Genomic DNA, 16,928 nt, shown 5'->3' on the forward strand with positions numbered 1-16,928 from the left:
CATTTTTCTCTGGAGAGTTATCTGAAACAGGAAATCTTTTTAACACTCATTTCCCATTAATACCATTCTTGAAAGTCATGTATTGGATATCATCACATTGTTTAGTCTATAATGGAATGCCTTCAGTGACAGGGAGCTCACTGCCTATAGAATAGGGGTATTCAGTCATGGGGCTGGTGACATTATAGATGAGTTGTCCTTTGTTGTGTGGGGGTGTTATCTGAATTGTTGGGTGTTCACTGTCCCCGGCCAGAGGGCCCAGAATTGTCCCTGTTTGAGAACCACTGCTCTCTCCTGTTCTTCAAATGAAGTATTAACTGTTAGTAAGTACTTTCTTAGATTGAGTGGAAGTCTTTATTTTTCCTACCCAGTTCTGTCTTTTGGAGACATGTAGGACAAGCTCAATTCCTGTTCCACATTATGGTCTTTCAAATTCTTGAAAATGGTCATCAAGTCTTCTCAGTCTTTTGGAGTTGAAACATCATCTAGTTCATTAACTCTTTCTTACAAGTCTTGATTTCATGTCATTTCACCACATTAGCGACTTTCCTTTGATTTAAGGTTTTTTTTTTTTTCTTTTTTAAATGGTAGTGCTTAAAATTGAATGCAGTACTCCATGCAGGGCTTGATAAATTAAAAAAAATTGAGTTGCATCTCTTACTTTAGATACAACACTTTTCTATTAGGATAGGAAAGATTACCTTTCATCATCTACATACTATCAGCTGTATCCTTTATTATCAGCTGTATCCTTTTAATGACCACATATGTGGAACCTAGAGTTGAATAAACCCCCTAGATCTATTTAAGCCATGTCTTCTTTAGCCTGTTTTTATGCATTAGTTTTGGGGGTTAAGCATGATAACTTTTGTTTATCCTGTTAATTTTTTTTTTTTTAATTTAGCTAACTGCAATCCAAATTCTTGATCAACTCTGAAGTTGTTAGCTTAAAAGAACAAGTAGGTGATAATGATGCTATCAGCTGAGATTGAAAATATGGGAGAAAGGTATGTGTTTGTGTGCATGTATGCATGTGCACATGTCTGAAAGGGGAATTGGGGATGGAAACCTGGGAATCCTGATACTAAGAGGCACCTGGACGCAAAGGAGGCAACAGGAGACCAGGAAGGGGTGGGCCAAAAAAATATGGTGAAAATGGGTTTATCTTGGAAGCTGGAGAGACTGTGTGTTAGATACTGGGGTAGATCCTTGAATACAAAATGAATAGGACGTCGTCTCTGCTTTCTGCTCCTGTTTTTATTTGCCCCGTGGTTTAACTGTTCAGTTAATGGTGTTACCTAGTCAATTATGCCTGAAAACTTAGAGTTATTCTTTACCTTACCTTCATACCTTCCCTGGTGGCTTAGACGGTAAATACGAATCTGGTTTCACTGTGGGAGACCTGGGTTCGATCCCTGGCTTGGGATCCCTTGGAGGAGGGCATGGCATCCCAGTCCAGTATTCTAGCCTGAAAAATCTCATGGACAGAGGAGCCTGGTGGGCTGCGGTCACAGAGTTGGACGTGACTGAGTGCGCACACACATCTGAGATTCATTCATGCTGCATGTAGTATGTTGTGTGTGTTGGTAGTAGCTCTCTAATTCTGGTTAACTGTTACTGTATAATACCTGAGTTTTTTTTGGTTATTGATTGCTACCTAACGCCAAACTTGGAGTTAAACAACAACCACATTATTACGCTCATGGATTCTGTGGGTTAGGAATTTGGTTATGGAACAGCTTGCCCTGTTCCCTTACTCATGTGTATGGCGCTTTGGCTGAGATGTCATGAAGACCAGGACCATCTGGGATTGTTGACTGGAGAACTTAATTTTTTTTTTTTTTTTAAAGTGGCTATTTGTTTTTCTAGTGGTATATCTAAAGCAGTTTGAATGGAGGCAAAAACTTCTACTTGAAACTTGCTTTGCTTCTTTGCAACTTTTGAGTAGATTTTTTGGATAGTGTTCAGATATTGCTGCTGGAAAGGGTGTAATGGGGTCAATGATGATCTTTAACCAGAGGGAAGTCATCGTCTGTATCCAGAAGCAGAGATTTCCTTTGAGACGGAGAGTTGGTCACAGGATAGTGGTTGCTCTAAAGGCGGCTGTGCCCTGGCTGCAGGCTCTCCACGAGGCCTTGGCTCTTCAAGCATGTGGACTGGGTTCCCAGAGGAAGCTTGCTGAGAGTGATCATCCACAGAGGTCACACAGCATCACTTCCACTGTACTCTGTGGGTTGAAATGGACACAAGTCTGCCTGGATTCAAGGGGAAGGAACTTAGACCTCACACCTTTATGAAAGGTGTGTCAAAAATTCTGTGACAATTTTTAAAAACCACCGTAAATTGTAGACACAATTTATCCATTCTGTTGTAATTGTCGATGGATATTGGAATAGTTTCTACTTTGGAGAAGTTTTGAATAATGCTGCTGAAATCATTCTTGTTCATATCTCCTGGTTCACATGTGTATTCATTTTAGTTGAGTATACTAAGAGTAGAATTGCTAAGTCCCAGTGTACATGTATCTTTAGCTTTGATAGTTACTGCCAGTTTTGCAAAGTGGTTGTACCAATTCATGCTTCTACCAGAAAACAGAGTTCCCATTGCTCTTCACCTTCACCTATGCTTAGTACTATCAGTTAAACATTATAATTTTTTTTTTAACTGTTCTGTGATTGTGTTGAAGATCTCAGTGTGGTTTAATTGACATTTTTTTGTTAACTGGTGACTTGAGCACCTTTTCATTTGCTATTAGCCTTTTAAATATCTTGTGTTATAAAGTGCCGATTCAAGTGTCGTTTGCCCACTTTAAAGAAATCGTCTTGTCTTTTTTTTTATTCCTTAATGAAATGTTGGGATTTTTATGTCTTCTGGATATGAAATCTTTATTGAAAATATGAATTGTAAAAATCTCTTTCCATCCTGTGGCTTGCCATTTCACTCTTGTGTCTTTAGATGAACTGAAATTCTAAATTTTAATCAATTTCAGTTTACTAATCTTCTCCTTTTTGACTAGTGTTTTCCATGTCTTATTTACAAAGTTTTGCTACTCTGTGGTCGTGAAGATATTTTCTTATGTTATCTTCAAGAAGTTTTATCCTTTGACCTTTCACATTTGGGTCTCAGTCTCTAGGAATTGATTTTTAGTGTGTGATGAGGTAAGGGCCAAGTTTCCTTTTCTCCCCATTTGCTTATGTCCACAGCTAGTAGCAGGTAGCACTGGGTCAGGCGAACACCAGCCTGAGAGTTAGCTTTCTTGCATTCTCAGCCTTCATCTACCTTTAACGCACCTTCTGAACTTGGGCACATTATTAAAACCATCTGGCCTCAGCTTCACCTGCAGTATGAAGGATCTGAATGAAATGTTTCTGGTCTTCCTTCTGGCTCTGGTTCATTGCATCATTCTGCCCAATGTGCAGTTTTATTTAGGCCTGTAAGACTCTTCATGAATCTGGTTTCTGGGACCTAATGTGTCCCTGATGTCCCCCAGCTTAATGTGATCACGAGCTATGGTGAGCCTGCCATCTGGATTTTCATCTAAGTTACTGGTGAAAGACAACTTTCTTCATCACGTTGGCAAGTCCTTGCCCCGCATGTGTTCTTCTGATCTTGTACTCTGTCGCTTGCCAGGAGCTCGTTGTCTTGTTTTAGTAAGCCGTGGTTCAGGACACCAGTTGCAGGTTTGAATGTCATTCACATAGACACAACTTTTCATTTCACTTGTCCTTTCCTTCAGTTTCCTACTTGAACTTCTAAGAATCACAGATAACAATGTAGAGTTTCAGGGATCAGCAGAAGTCATTCGTGATCAAATGAGTTATGGTCTTGGTGAATTCTGTCTTCCATGTGGCATTTCCTGCAAATAGCTGTATACTGTACTGGTGCCCTTCAGTGAAGTGGTCAGGAACCACACTGGTGACAGAGCAAAATCTACCTTTAGCTGGTTCCTCAGTGTTCTTGGTAGTCTGTGTTGGCGTGATTTCTAGCCTTCATTCAGAAAATATAATGTCTTTCTGCAGAATGTCATAACTCCTTCCATTGTGATTCTTGATATTACATTTTCCCTGTCATTAACTTTTTTAAAAAAAAGCTTTATTGGTACTTCCCTTGCAATCCAGTGGTTAAGACTCTGCGCTCCCAGTGCAGGGGTACGGGTTCAATCCCTGGTCGGGGAACTAAGATCCACATGCCACCTGGCATAGCCAAAAAAAGAAAGGCATTATTGAGATACAGTTCAGTTATCATATAGCTCACCCATTCAAAGGGTATTGTTCAGTGTTAGTATAGCCACAGGACTGTAACCATCACCATAATCTAATTTTAGAATATTTTCATCAACCCTAAGAGAACTCCCCCACCAACTAACTAGCAGTCAGTCTTCATTCTGTCCCATACTCCCCAGGGCCCTGCGTGCGTGCTCAGGGTTGCTGAGTCCTGTCTGACTCTTTGTGATCTCATGATTGTAACCCACCAGGCTCCTCTGTCTATGGGATTTTCCAGGCACTGGAGTGGGTTGCCATTTCCTCCTCCAGGGAATCTTCCCGACTCAGGGGTGAAACCTGTGTCTCCTGCTTCTCCTACATTGGCAGGCAGATTCTTTACCCCTGAACCACCTGGGAAGCACCCCCTGGGGCCCTAAAAAACTACTAATCTGCTTTTGTCTCTACAAATGTACCTATTTTTGAAATTTTACATGATTGAAGTCATACAGCCTGTGGTGTTTTGTGCGTATCCTCTTTCACCTAGCATGTTGTCAGAGTTCATCTGTGTCGTGGCAGAATCTGTGCCCCGTTTCTTTTTATTGCTGAATAAGATCCCAGTGTATGGGTGTGTCACATTTATCCATTCATCCATCGAAGAACACTTGAGTTGTTTCCACTCGTGAACTGTTACGAGTAATGCTGCTGTGAACATTTATGCACTGGTTTTTTATGTGTACGCATGTTTTCATTTTTCCTGAGTACATGCTACCCTTGGAACTGCTGGGTTACGTGGTAACTCTGTTTAACTTCTTTTTAGGAATTGCCAAACCGTTTTCCAAAGTGACTGCATTTTTTTTACATTTTTACTAGCAATTGTTTGAGGGTTCGGATCTCTCCAAATCTTCACCAGTTCTGGTGATTTTCTGTCGTTTTGTTTATATCCATGGTCGCATGTGTGAAGTGGTATCTCATTGCGGTTTTGATTTTTATTCCTCTTAATGACTAATGAGGTCAAGTATCTTTTTGTGTGCTTCTTGATCAGTTGTTTATCTGTTTTGGAGAAACGGCTATTTCTCCATTTTGGAGAAATCCTTTGTGTGTTTTTAAATTGGTTGCTTTTTTGTTATTGAGCTTATTAACCTTCTGACATTGATCTTGAATCACCTTGATATATTTGCAACTAGAAGCATTTTTCCCTCGATTTTCCTTCCTTTATATTTCTTTCCTTTTGTTCAGGGACCGTTTATTTTTCCTGAAGTAAGCAGGCAGGTCAAGAAGGTTCTCTAGCCCTTTTGCATTCTCTTGGCAACAGATTCCATTGGCAAAATATGTAACTCTGAAATACCTTAGAAGGGAAAATATACATCTCCTGGTTATTGGAATAGATCCTTTTGTAGTTCATTCTACTTCTAAAATGAACCATACGTCTTCCCTTACAAACCGGTAGGTAAAGCACCTGGTTAAACTTTAATTCAGGTCATGTTAGTTAAGGAAAAAGACCTGGAGAAGTTGGGCCTTGTCTCAGTTCATAGCAGGTGGCCCTGGACCATGACTTCATTCAGCCTAGTTTTAGGAAATAGCTGTTGGTTTCTCACCAAGTGATATGTCAGACTCAAGGGATGCTGGGGTAAGATGGACTCACTGATGTCAGATTCTCATAAAATACATCAAAAAAGCACAGTGTGTATGCATCTCATGGTGGTACAGTGTCACAGGCATTGTGAGAGGTGTGCAGGGGGGTCTGGTCTGGTGCTCTTAATTCCACTCAGTGCTGAGACTTTCACTTTCCTTTTGCATGTAGATTTTTGAGTACTTGATTTTATCTGGACCACTCAGTAAGGAATGGTAACAAAAATGCCATCATCCAGATGCTGAGGTTGCAGAAGAAACTGACTTTATAATATTCAGCGTTTTTCACTCGAATCTAGAAGATAGTTTCTTCGTACTATTTTTATATGGTATTTCTTAACTATTTTATCATATATTCTGCAGTAGTTTATCACATCAAGTTTTTTTCAGCTGAATTTTTGTCATGTTTTGTATTAGTAAACCGCAACTAAAACCTTTTTTCTGGCGAGTTCTACATCAGTTATTTTGTTACTTTTGTCCTCTTGATCTTTGAAAGTCATCTTTCTTTTAACAGTAGGCTCTGTATTTGTAGTAAGGTGGATATGTTTCTGTTTTGTCTTTTATACTGTTTTTTTGACGTTTATATTCTTAGTCATTAAAGCAAATATTTTACCACCTAAAAACTTTTCATTTTGCAAATGATTCTGCAGTATGCACTCTACTGTCTCAGTGCTTCTGTTAATTAACAAAAAAAAAAAGGCATTTTTTACAAAAAAAATTCTACTTGCCATACGTATTTTTTGCTTCTTGGCCCTGTTGACGTACTGTCCCAGGTTGTGAGACCGGGAAACTATCCAGCACTCTTGGGGTCGAGTCAGCTGGATGGCCAGCTGGACGGGCTTCGTTGTCGAGGGCAAAGGAAAAGAGAGGAGTGGCCCTGCATTGGAGCCGGCCTGGGTCGCTTGGCCCTGCGTCCTCCCGCTCAGCAGCCAGCCCCACCGAACGCCTCGAGCCAGGTTTCTCCAGAGCAAGGAGACGAAGCACAGACACAGCCAGAGCTGCTGCCCTCCGCGGAATACTGGGCTAGAATCAGTGACCACAGCTCTTTACCAGTTACCGCTTTGTTCTTGTCTCCTCTCAGATCAGGTTGATTGAGATACCCAACATAGAATCCCCCTACGTTCTAATTGCATCTAGTTTAGAGAAACTCTGGCTTCCCTGAAAAATGAAAGTCGCTCAGTCATGTTGACTCTTTGCGACCCCATGGACTGTACAGTCCGTGAAATTCTCCAGGCCAGAATGGGTAGCCTTTCCCTTCTCCAGTGGACCTTCTTGACCCAGGAATTGAACCGGGGTCCCTGCATTGCAGGCGGATTCTTTACCAACTGAGCTATCAGGGAAGCTTCCCTCCTAAACCCTCCCCCGGTTTACCCAAGTACCCAAGCAAAACCCAAATCCTGTCATAGATTCTTTTTTTTTTTTAAGATTAATTAATTTATTTTTGATTGCACTGGATCTTCGTTGCTGCGGATAGGCTTTTCTCTGGTGGTGGGCGGAGGCTGCCCTTCATTGCAATGAAGCAGTGGCTTCTCGTTGCGGAGCGCAGGCTCTAGGCCCACAGGCTCCAGTAGTTGCAACATGCAGGCTTCAGTTGCCCTCAGCATGTGGAATCTTTCTGGACCAGGGATCAAACCCATGTCTCCTGCATTGGCAGGCAGATTCCTATCCACTGTACCCCCAGGGGGTTCTTTACAACATGCTCTTATCAAGATGCCCCACTCTTCTGTGGCTGTGTGTGCTTCCAACTCACAGAACTCGAGGTGTGTGCTGGTGGTCTCTTGCTGAAAGGCAGACACCACAGACAGAGCAGTTTTAGCAATCACAGTAACAAAAACTACAGGGGTAAAGTTTGACAAGGAAAAGATAAATCAGCAAAATCCAAAGTGTGGAACACCAACAAGGGAAAGAAAAAAAAATAGGTGGCACTTGTCTGCTTAAGAGATTCAGAGACATATCAGCCAGTTACAGTGACTAAAAAATCAACTATAGGCAAAGATTTTTTTTGTTTTGAGACACTTGGGGATATTTGAACATTTATTTATTAAGTGATATTAAGGAATTGTTAATTTTGTTAGATGTGATAATGTAGAAGTAAATACTTCTAACATATGAAATGATATTATTGTCTGAGGTGTGCTTTAAAATACTCTTGGGAGGGGCTGTGGATTGGGTACACCAACTGGTGATATGCAAATAATTGTTGAAATTGGGTGATGTGTACACAGGAGTTCATTATATCACTTTTCTACTTTGTATGCATTTGATAATTGCTCTAATTTTTTTTTTTTAAGGTTATTTGTATTTCCTTTTCCGTGAATTTGCCTCTCTCTGTCACTTTGGCATTTTTCTGTTGGGTTTTTGTCTTATAATCTATAGGATTCTTTAATATGTACTGAGAAAATTAGCCTGTTGTCACATATTCTGTAGATATTTTTCATTTGTCTTTTGAATTTGTTGATGGTGTTTTTAAACTGTGGAGAATTTTTATTTTGTCAAATTTATTAATTTTCTTTAGACCTGTGTGTTTTATTTTGTGTGTTATATAGAAAAGCCTTCTCTGGGATTCTGAAAAGTTTATTATATTTTCATGAAGTATTTTTTAATGACTAGTCCTCTTCTGATTTATTGTGACTACTTGGTCATCTTAATTTTCTTTAGAGTATTTAGAAATAGTCTTCCTTGGAGCCCTGCTGCAAGAATATGCAAGGAAGGATGTTGTTCAGTCGCTATCCTGTGGAGATTTAATAGTGAACACCTGGAGAATTAACCGTAAACAAAGTTTGGTAGTTAATATTGCACCCCCCCCCCCCGCCCCCACCGCCATAGCAGAACTAACGGAAAATCTATCATTTAACAAGATCGTCAAAGTGTGCTAAATATTATTTAAAAAATTAGCAATATAGTTCAAACCTTCTAATTTTGGAAAAGTTTCAGTGTTTTCTTTATGTAGAGAAGCATTCCTTTTAGCTCTTTTTTGTAGAGTTTATGGGTCAAGGAACCAGGTGCCCCCTCCCTTTGAATTCAGCATTTTCAAGCTTGCCCCTTTCTTTTGAAGGGCAAGCTTGCCCTTGCCTTCGTTGGGGCAGAGCAAGTTTTCCAGGTATTACTGTAGTGTCTTCTTCACGGTTCATGGAGACCTACTTGGTTCTTTTAACCACAGCATCAAAAGTTGGAAGGAGAAGTGCACAGCAGAAACCGCATGAATTGTTCCTTTTGGGGGGGAGTGGTGGCAGTGAGGTGTCTTAGGCTTGTGTTTTAAACTGTACAATGCTGTATATTTTCGGTTGAATTTAGTTCTGCAGTTAGTGTTCCTCTTTTAGAACTTTTGGAAATCATTTAAAGGAAATAAAAGTTGATGTATATCTGATACTGTATTTTAAACATTTTATTCACTCTACCAAAACTGTTTATAAAAATCTAATGTTAGTCACTGTTTTAATACAAGTTTAAAAAATCCGAATTGGAGGAAGTTTTTCTCCTATGAAGATAATCTACTTTATTTTTCAAGTTAAAAGTTTGAGTCTTCACCTGGTTCTTTGCAGCTTAGGTGGAAAACATGATTAGTATGACAATTGTTTCTAAAGATTGTGTCACAGTCTTAAGTTTAGCTTAATGTTTCTTTGAGTTTAGCTTAATGTTTTTCAGGAATAAACCTATGAATTGATAGGGTCATTATCTATGGAAGTTCACTTCTAAATTCGCGTGGTTTGTTGTGTTACATTTGACTCAGATAGTAAAGAATCTGCCTGCAATACTGGAGACCTTGGTTCAGTCCCTGAGTCGGGATGATCCCCTGGAAGAGGGCATGGCAACCCACTCCAGTATTCTTGCCTGGAGAATTCCATGGACAGAGGAGCCTGGCGGGCTGCGGTCCATGGGGTCACAAAGAGCTGGACATGACTGAGTGACTAACACTAACTAACTTGTTAGTGTTGCTGAGGGTACCGTAACAGCCATGATTAGTTTTCATACTTGTGTTGATGTGCATGGTTCTCTAAGTGAAACTAGGAGGTTGATTGAAAAGTGAAAGTCGCTCAGTCATGTCCGACTCTTGGCGACCCCATGACTATACAGTCATGAAATTTTCCAGGCCACAATACTGGAGTGGGTAGCCTTTCCCTTCTCCAGGGGATCTTCCCAACCCAGGGATCGAGCCCAGTTCTCACGCACTGCAGATGGATTCTTTACCAGCTGAGCCACAAGGGAAGCCAAGGAGATTGATTGGGTGTCCCTAACAGGAAGTCAGAGGAAACCTTCCTGCTTCTCTCTAGTTGATGGTAAATGGTATTGGTAGTAACTCTGCATTCGTTCCTGTGGTCATCCTCACAGTTCTGTCTCAACTGTAGGATTTGGGGGGATAAAATGAAGTAAATATATGAAAGAGACCCTGTATATTGTTGGGAAGGGTATATAAACTCAAGATTCTATATTTTATTTTTCATGTGATTTCTTCGCACTCATCAGATGCATTAATCAACTTCTGATTAGCTGGCTCATTTGTAAGAGGATTGTCTTTAGATGTATTGCTTTCAAATTATTCTTGATACAGTTTAGCAAAAGAGGTGATGAAGTTCTTATTGACTGATTATCTTCTAGTTGATTTTATTCTTTGACTTATTGTAGACTGGCAGGAAGCCATTTATACCAAATATGTAATTATTTCTTAATTTCAAAGAAGTTTGAAATATGAATGAAGGTTTTTGGCTTGGGGTGGGATGGGAAAAAGGTGATTTGGGTGGGGCAGGGAGACTCCTTCTGAAGCATTCATTCACTACTTTATATTTTTTACCTAACTTCTAAAATGAAGGAGACTTTTATTAAAATTTTCTGATGCAATAAGAGTTGTATGTAATAGAACCCTTAATTGAAAATGAAAATGATTGAGTTAGTGAGGAAAGGAAGATGTGCCAGAACACAGTTGACCTCTATATCCATTGGTTCTGCATCCACAGGTTCAGTCAGCTGTGAACTCAACTAACTGTGGATCAAAGATACTCGAAAAAACTTCTAGAAAATCCCACAAGGTGAAACTTGCATTTGCCACGTGGACGGCTATTGACATAGCATTTGCATTGTGTTAGTTATTATCAATAATATAGATATGATTTTAGTATATGGGAGGATGTGCATAGAATATATGCAAATACTGTGCCATTCTACGTAAGGGACTTGAGTGGATTTTGGTTTCCAAGGGGGTGGAGGAACCAGTCCCCTGAGGATGCTGAGGGATGATGTGTATAGACCAGTGGTCCAGTTTGCACTTCACAGCTGCCTGTGCAGGATTAAAACATAAGACACTGGGGCTCTTGTGAGACAGGGCCCTCAGTGTTTCAGAGTTCTACCGGTAATCGTGATGTGTAGCCAGGATTGAGAATTACTGCCTCCCACCATGGTAGTTAGGTAATCGAGTTTATACTTTTCTTTTGAACTTCCTGCCACTCAGTGAAAAGGGGGAGACAGGAGTTTCATAGCTCTTAATGGCTTAAAAACTTCCATCACTGGAAGAGGCACTTTTTTCCCTCCATGAAACTAATAAAGGTTGATCTTGTAGATGTCTGCAACTGCCCACTTTCTTTAATAAATAGTTTTTATCAAAGAATTGAGAAACATTTTTTACCTGGCGAGCTTTTTATTGATCCTTGTTTGAAGCTGATGATATAATATTAAATCCTGTGTGATGGTGTTTCTGCATGAAGCTAAGTGCAGCTTCTTGAAGCCAAAGGTTGCATTTTATTTGTGTTTATATTTGTAGCCCCTAGCACATTTTCCAGCACATATACCGGAGGTATTTTATAAAGGCCTTTGGAATAAATGAGTTCAAATGTTTCATTTCCTGGTGAATTAACTTGCCATGAGATAGAGCTTAGAAAATCTAGAGTAAGAGATGATTAGCATGTTTGCTAGACCATCTGTCACTAATATTGATTGTTTCGACTTGGCACTGGAGACTTGTTTTTTTGGGAGTGGGTAGCTTGTATAAAGTTAAAAAAAAAAAGTTGGAAAAACCTCCTGTTATTCTGTATCCCTCTCTTTGGTGGCTTAAAATCAGTTTTTAAAAACTTGTCATTCTCACTAGTCAGTAAGCATGAAGGCAGGCATTGGTTATTCCAGTAGCCACACTGTTCTAGTAACTGGTAGCGGTTTCTGCCTTGCCCCCTTCCAAATCTGTTTGATGTGCCTACCAGAGTGATCCTTTGAAAACCTCAGTCAGAGCACACCACTCCTCTGCTCCAAACCTTGCTGTGATCTACCGCCTCACTGAGGTGCAGAGTCAGTGTCCTCACAGTGGCCTGTATCCTGGACGTGATGGCTGCCCCTGGCTGTCTTGCGTGTCTGACACCAGCCAGTGCTCTCTCCACCAGCTGCGCCGGCCTCTGAGCTGTGCTGGCAGGCCCTGGCCCTCGGCCTTTGCGCTTGTGGCCCCCGCAGCGTGAGATGCTGCTCCTCTCCATCACCGCCTGGCCGGCTTCCCTTGCTTTACCTTCAAGTCTTTGCTTGTTGTGTAGTTGCTAAGTCGTCTCCGACTCTCTTCGATGCCATGGACCATAGCCCGCCAGCCTCCTCTGTCCATGGAATTTCCCAGGCAAGAATACCAGAATGGGTTACCATTTCTTTCTCCAGGGGATCTTTCTGACCCAGGGATCGAACCCACATTTCCCGCATTGCAGGCAGATTCTTTACCACCAAGCCACCTGGGAAGCACCAGTCTTCGCTTAAATGTCACTTTCTCGTGCGGCTTTACCAGATCATGTTTCAGTTTCAGCCCCAGCTTCCCCACCCCACCCTTTATTCCTCCTTTATTATTTTTTCCGTTAGTGTTTGTCACCATTGGACATGGCACATGTTTCAAATTAAAAAAAATTATCTCTCTCCTCAAATAATGTATAAGCTCAGTGAGGGCAGGATTTTTGTCTGATTTGTTTACTGCTTTATTTCCATCTGCTAGAGCAGTTCCTGGCATAGAGGTAAACATTTGTTGAGCAAATGAATTAATGAAGCAGACACTATATATTGTAATATAGAGTTCTGTTGGGATTCAGTATTATTTTTATTTTAAATTTTAAGGGAGGTGTAGCATAGTCAAGTTTTGCGTTTCCTGTCCCGAAGTTGTACCTCTTACTGTGGTAGCACTGCCACGTGACTTACGTGCTTGTTAAAGGGAGGATGAGGTCTCGTCCTAGTCTGTTCTGTTGAGAAATGAATTTCGATCCTTTATAAAACCAATCCTACCTTGAGGTGACTTTAATGACAAAAGCACTTAAGGTTTTAGATGTATATCAAGTTCAGCTTATTGATGAGATGAATTATGAGGATGGAATAATTCACAATAACCAGAAATATTTTAAAAATGTAAAAATTTTGGTGAGAAATTGGTCAGTGGGAGAATTCTTGACTTGGGTAATCAGAGTATGATTTTCATCCTGACTGATATGAGGGATTGTGAATCAAGATGCAAGTATAATACCTGTTCCTAGTATCATGTTTACCCTTTTGCTGAAGTCAGAAGAGTCTTTACAGTGGCCCCTGGGGCTCCCCTTGATCTGATGCTCCTGTGTTCCTTCTCTGACTTCTCCTTTCCCCTTGCTCACACCACACCAGCCTGCTGGCACCCTTGCTCTTCTCTGCTTGCATGGCACACTCCTCACTTAGGGGCTTTGCACCGCTCAGCCGTCTGCCCAGATACTCATGGCCAGCTCTCCCACTTCCCTCCTGTCCTTGCTCGGATCTCCCCTTCTCAGGGGGGCTGACGGTGACCTCTCTGTTGACACCACATGCTGCCCCCAGACCCGTGCTCTCCCTGTCCTCGTCCCCTGACATGCTCTTCTTCTCTTTAAACATAGCGTGTACCTCCTCTAAAATATTAGATAATTTTCCCATTATGGTAGGTTTTATTATCTTTCTTCTAGAATGTAAGTGTCAAAGGTAGGACCTTTGTTTGGTTCCTTGGAGAACAGTGAAGAGCTGGAGGAGGACTAGAGCAGTGCTTGGCATGTGGCAGGTTATCAGTGAACGTTTGCTGAGTGAGTGAATGAATGAGCAAATCATTCCTCTCCTTCCAAGTTCACATCATTCACAGTTGACCGTTATTTACTGCTGTGATAGTGGATAGATTTGTATAATTAACATCTATAGGAACAACCTTTGAAATAATACCACTGGTCTTTGTACCTCCATGTTGTAACTTGGGTTAGAATTCCCTTCCTTTTAAGGCTGCAGATACCACATCATATGTTTACACCACACTGTGTGTATCCACCCATCCGTGGGCAGACACTTCAGTTGCTTCCACATTTTGGTGGTTATGAATAGTGCTGCTTTGAGCATGGGTGTGCACATACTGCTTGAAGGCTATAAACTCTCGAGATCTGTTAGCTTAAGGAAAACACATCAATCAGTTATATTTTCTGTATATGCCTCCATCTTACTTAAAGTTAAACCTCAACTTTATTTCCAGAGGTCTTAATTTTACTTAACAGCATGTCTTTCTTTTATGTAATCTATTCTTAAAAAATTTGTATGGTGGTATAAGCTGTGGAAATATAGATGGTCTGCTTTTTTAGAGTGATACAATCCTGGAAAAATATACATCAAAAAGTGGAACAAGTTCCTTGAAAGAATGAGCAGTTACTCACTGTTGTGTCTCCCAAATTATCTAGGCTGTGAGGGCTGGAAGCAGTAGAGTGAGAACCAGGGAAGTGTTCTGTTGAGAAAGCAAAAGCAAGAGAATGAAAGCAAAATGCAAGAAAAGCAAGAGAAAGCAAAAGAAAGGATGAACTGCAGTGTTGAGTGCTGCTGGGGAATGAGTAGAGCGAATGAGGTGATTCGAAGGGTACTTGGGTTTAGTGCCCTGAGGCGAGAGTGGTCCAGATGGAGTGAGTTGTGACAGGGAGGAGAAAGGGAACGTTAGTAAGTACAGATAAGTTTAAGATGGTTGGTACTGACGATAGCAGAGGGGAATTTAAAAGGTTTTGGTTTTTTCTGTAGGCGTGCCATGAGCATATTTAGAAGCTGATGGGAAGGCTCTAGTTGAGGGAGATGTTGACTGTTTGAGAGAAGGGTTAGTCAGTAGTTTTAGCCAGGACGTAGGAGGGGATGGGATGCAGGTGAAGAAGGAGCTGGCGTCCGATGGAGGAGGAGGATGGGATGGAGGCAGAGCTGGACTTGTACTGGATGCAGGTGGTTTGCAGGTTTGAGTCTTGGAAGGATAGAGGAACTCCCACTGAAGTTTCTGGCTTTTTTCTCCAAACTAGGAGATGAGGTCATCTGTTGAGAATTATGAGTTAGGAAGGGGAATTACAGTTTTGAGGAGACTAAATAGGGTTTGATATGGATTTCAATTGCTGGGCTTTTCGAAGGAGTGGCACTGTCCGCTCCGTTTGGATGTATGTTAAGCATAAAGTTAGATGTCAGGTACTTGAGGGAAAAATAACTCACTAACCTTTTGCTGTATACCTTGACACATATATTGAATTCTTACCAAGTGCAGTGTATTGTAAGACAGGTTTCATACTTAGGGAGCTCACAAACTTATAGAGAACATTTATCAAATGCAATAAGCATTAAGAACAGGACTGAAACCTGAGAGGTCATGTCTGACTGCAGAAGAGCTAGATCTTTGTGTATGGAAAAGATTTTCAGCAAGTGTATATGGGGAGTGGGGGGCGAGAAAGTGCTTCCTGCTGCAAAGAGTAGAGCTAACAGTGTGTTGGTACCATGTTAATGGCCTGATGAATAGTCCAGGTTGTTCAAAATTATCCTGAATCAGTGTGTCTCAGTGCAGTTTAAAAGCGTCAGAGAACTTACGACTTTAAAGAAAATTTCATAAAAGTATATGACCCCCTCAGAGAAACTCAAGTACATACCTATTTTAGGGAAAATGTATGGCTAGCATCCAATATGTGACAAGCTTTATACAGCATTGTAATTTCCCAGTTTGGGTGATTAATTCAGAGCTCATTGAGTGTAAGTTGCATTATTGGATTCATTCAAGCTTTTTTTTCTCTACTCAACAGAGGATTAAAAAAAAATTGCAAATTTGAATCCAGGACTTGGAAAATGCCAGTTGTCTAAATACAGTACCATATTGTGATAAATATAGCTATTGAAATTTTAAGAATCTTTTCACAAAACTTTTAATATTCATAGCAGAACTTTTTTTTGGAATGTTATCTGAAAAACAGAGGACCATTTTATTATCAGAGCTGACTATTAATTAGGGTATTGTTTCAGATATAAAAGTTGATCTGCCACTGAAATTCTATTTGAATATGTATAGTTCCAAGCTTGCTTTGTGTATTTAATAACTTTAGTACCATAATTACTCTGTTTACAATTAAGTTTTGGTGAATATGCTAATATGGAATATACCAGTGAATGATTTCAGAAAGGAGGTATTGATTTACATTTTCATGTGCTTTTTACTTGAATCTGAATTTCATTTAATGTCAATGGGAGAAGAAGTGGTCAGGTTATGTAATGGTTAGTGACAGTAAACTTTCTTTTCTTTGAAATCTCTCTCTTGGATTGGCCATCATAACTTGGATTTGCTTTGCTCCAGCTGGGCAGAAATTATGCAGAAAGATTTAATTTGGTGGAGGTTTGTTCCCTCTGGTTTATTCTTTTAGTAGAAACCTTAGTGTAGGTATTGGTTTCATTGTTAGGAGAAACATATAATATACTAAGGCAATTGTTTAATTCCAATGAGTATTTTAAGTTCTTTGCTGAGGCAAATACTTATGGTCATGTTATTTATTACAGTTTTTGACCAGAGATTTCTGATTTTAAGTACTTCTCCTTTCTTCTTTTCAGAAATCCTCTTAAAAGGACAAGGAGATTGAGACACACAGACTTCATATTCTCTGAAGCTCGGAGACGTCTTTCACTCTGAACCAGAGAATAAGAGGAGTGGCCAAGTGGAGCGAAGGTCAGACAGGGTGCGGGGGTGCCAGGAGGGGGCTCCCTCAGGTCCGAGACCCGATCAGGTCTCAGGCAGAGCTGGCAGAGCAGGGTGCTCCAAAGGAAGCGGCCCACCCCGAGGGCACAACCGGTAGCCTTTGTTGGGAAGAACAGGAGTGGGTGGTGGCAGAAGAGGGCCCA

At 40.7% G+C, this 16,928-nt stretch overlaps 1 protein-coding gene across 4 annotated transcripts in view; it reads left to right on the forward strand.

The window, feature by feature from the left end:
* VRK1 (VRK serine/threonine kinase 1) overlaps nucleotides 1-16,928 on the forward strand; it is a 77,924-nt gene that overhangs the window by 8,978 nt on the left and 52,018 nt on the right. For 2 of the 4 annotated variants that reach the window (XM_061159390.1, XM_061159393.1), the window contains exon 2: nucleotides 16,641-16,755. The exons of 1 other annotated variant lie outside the window; for it this stretch is intronic. The gene's annotated coding sequence lies outside the window, so the exon portion shown is untranslated. Of the gene's footprint in view, nucleotides 1-10,836; nucleotides 10,856-16,640; nucleotides 16,756-16,928 lie in introns of those variants that run through there. One more of the 4 variants, XM_061159391.1, reaches the window with a different exon arrangement.

Source organism: Dama dama, chromosome 13 (genome assembly GCF_033118175.1).
Source record: "Dama dama isolate Ldn47 chromosome 13, ASM3311817v1, whole genome shotgun sequence".
In the NCBI taxonomy this organism is placed as follows: domain Eukaryota; kingdom Metazoa; phylum Chordata; class Mammalia; order Artiodactyla; family Cervidae; genus Dama; species Dama dama.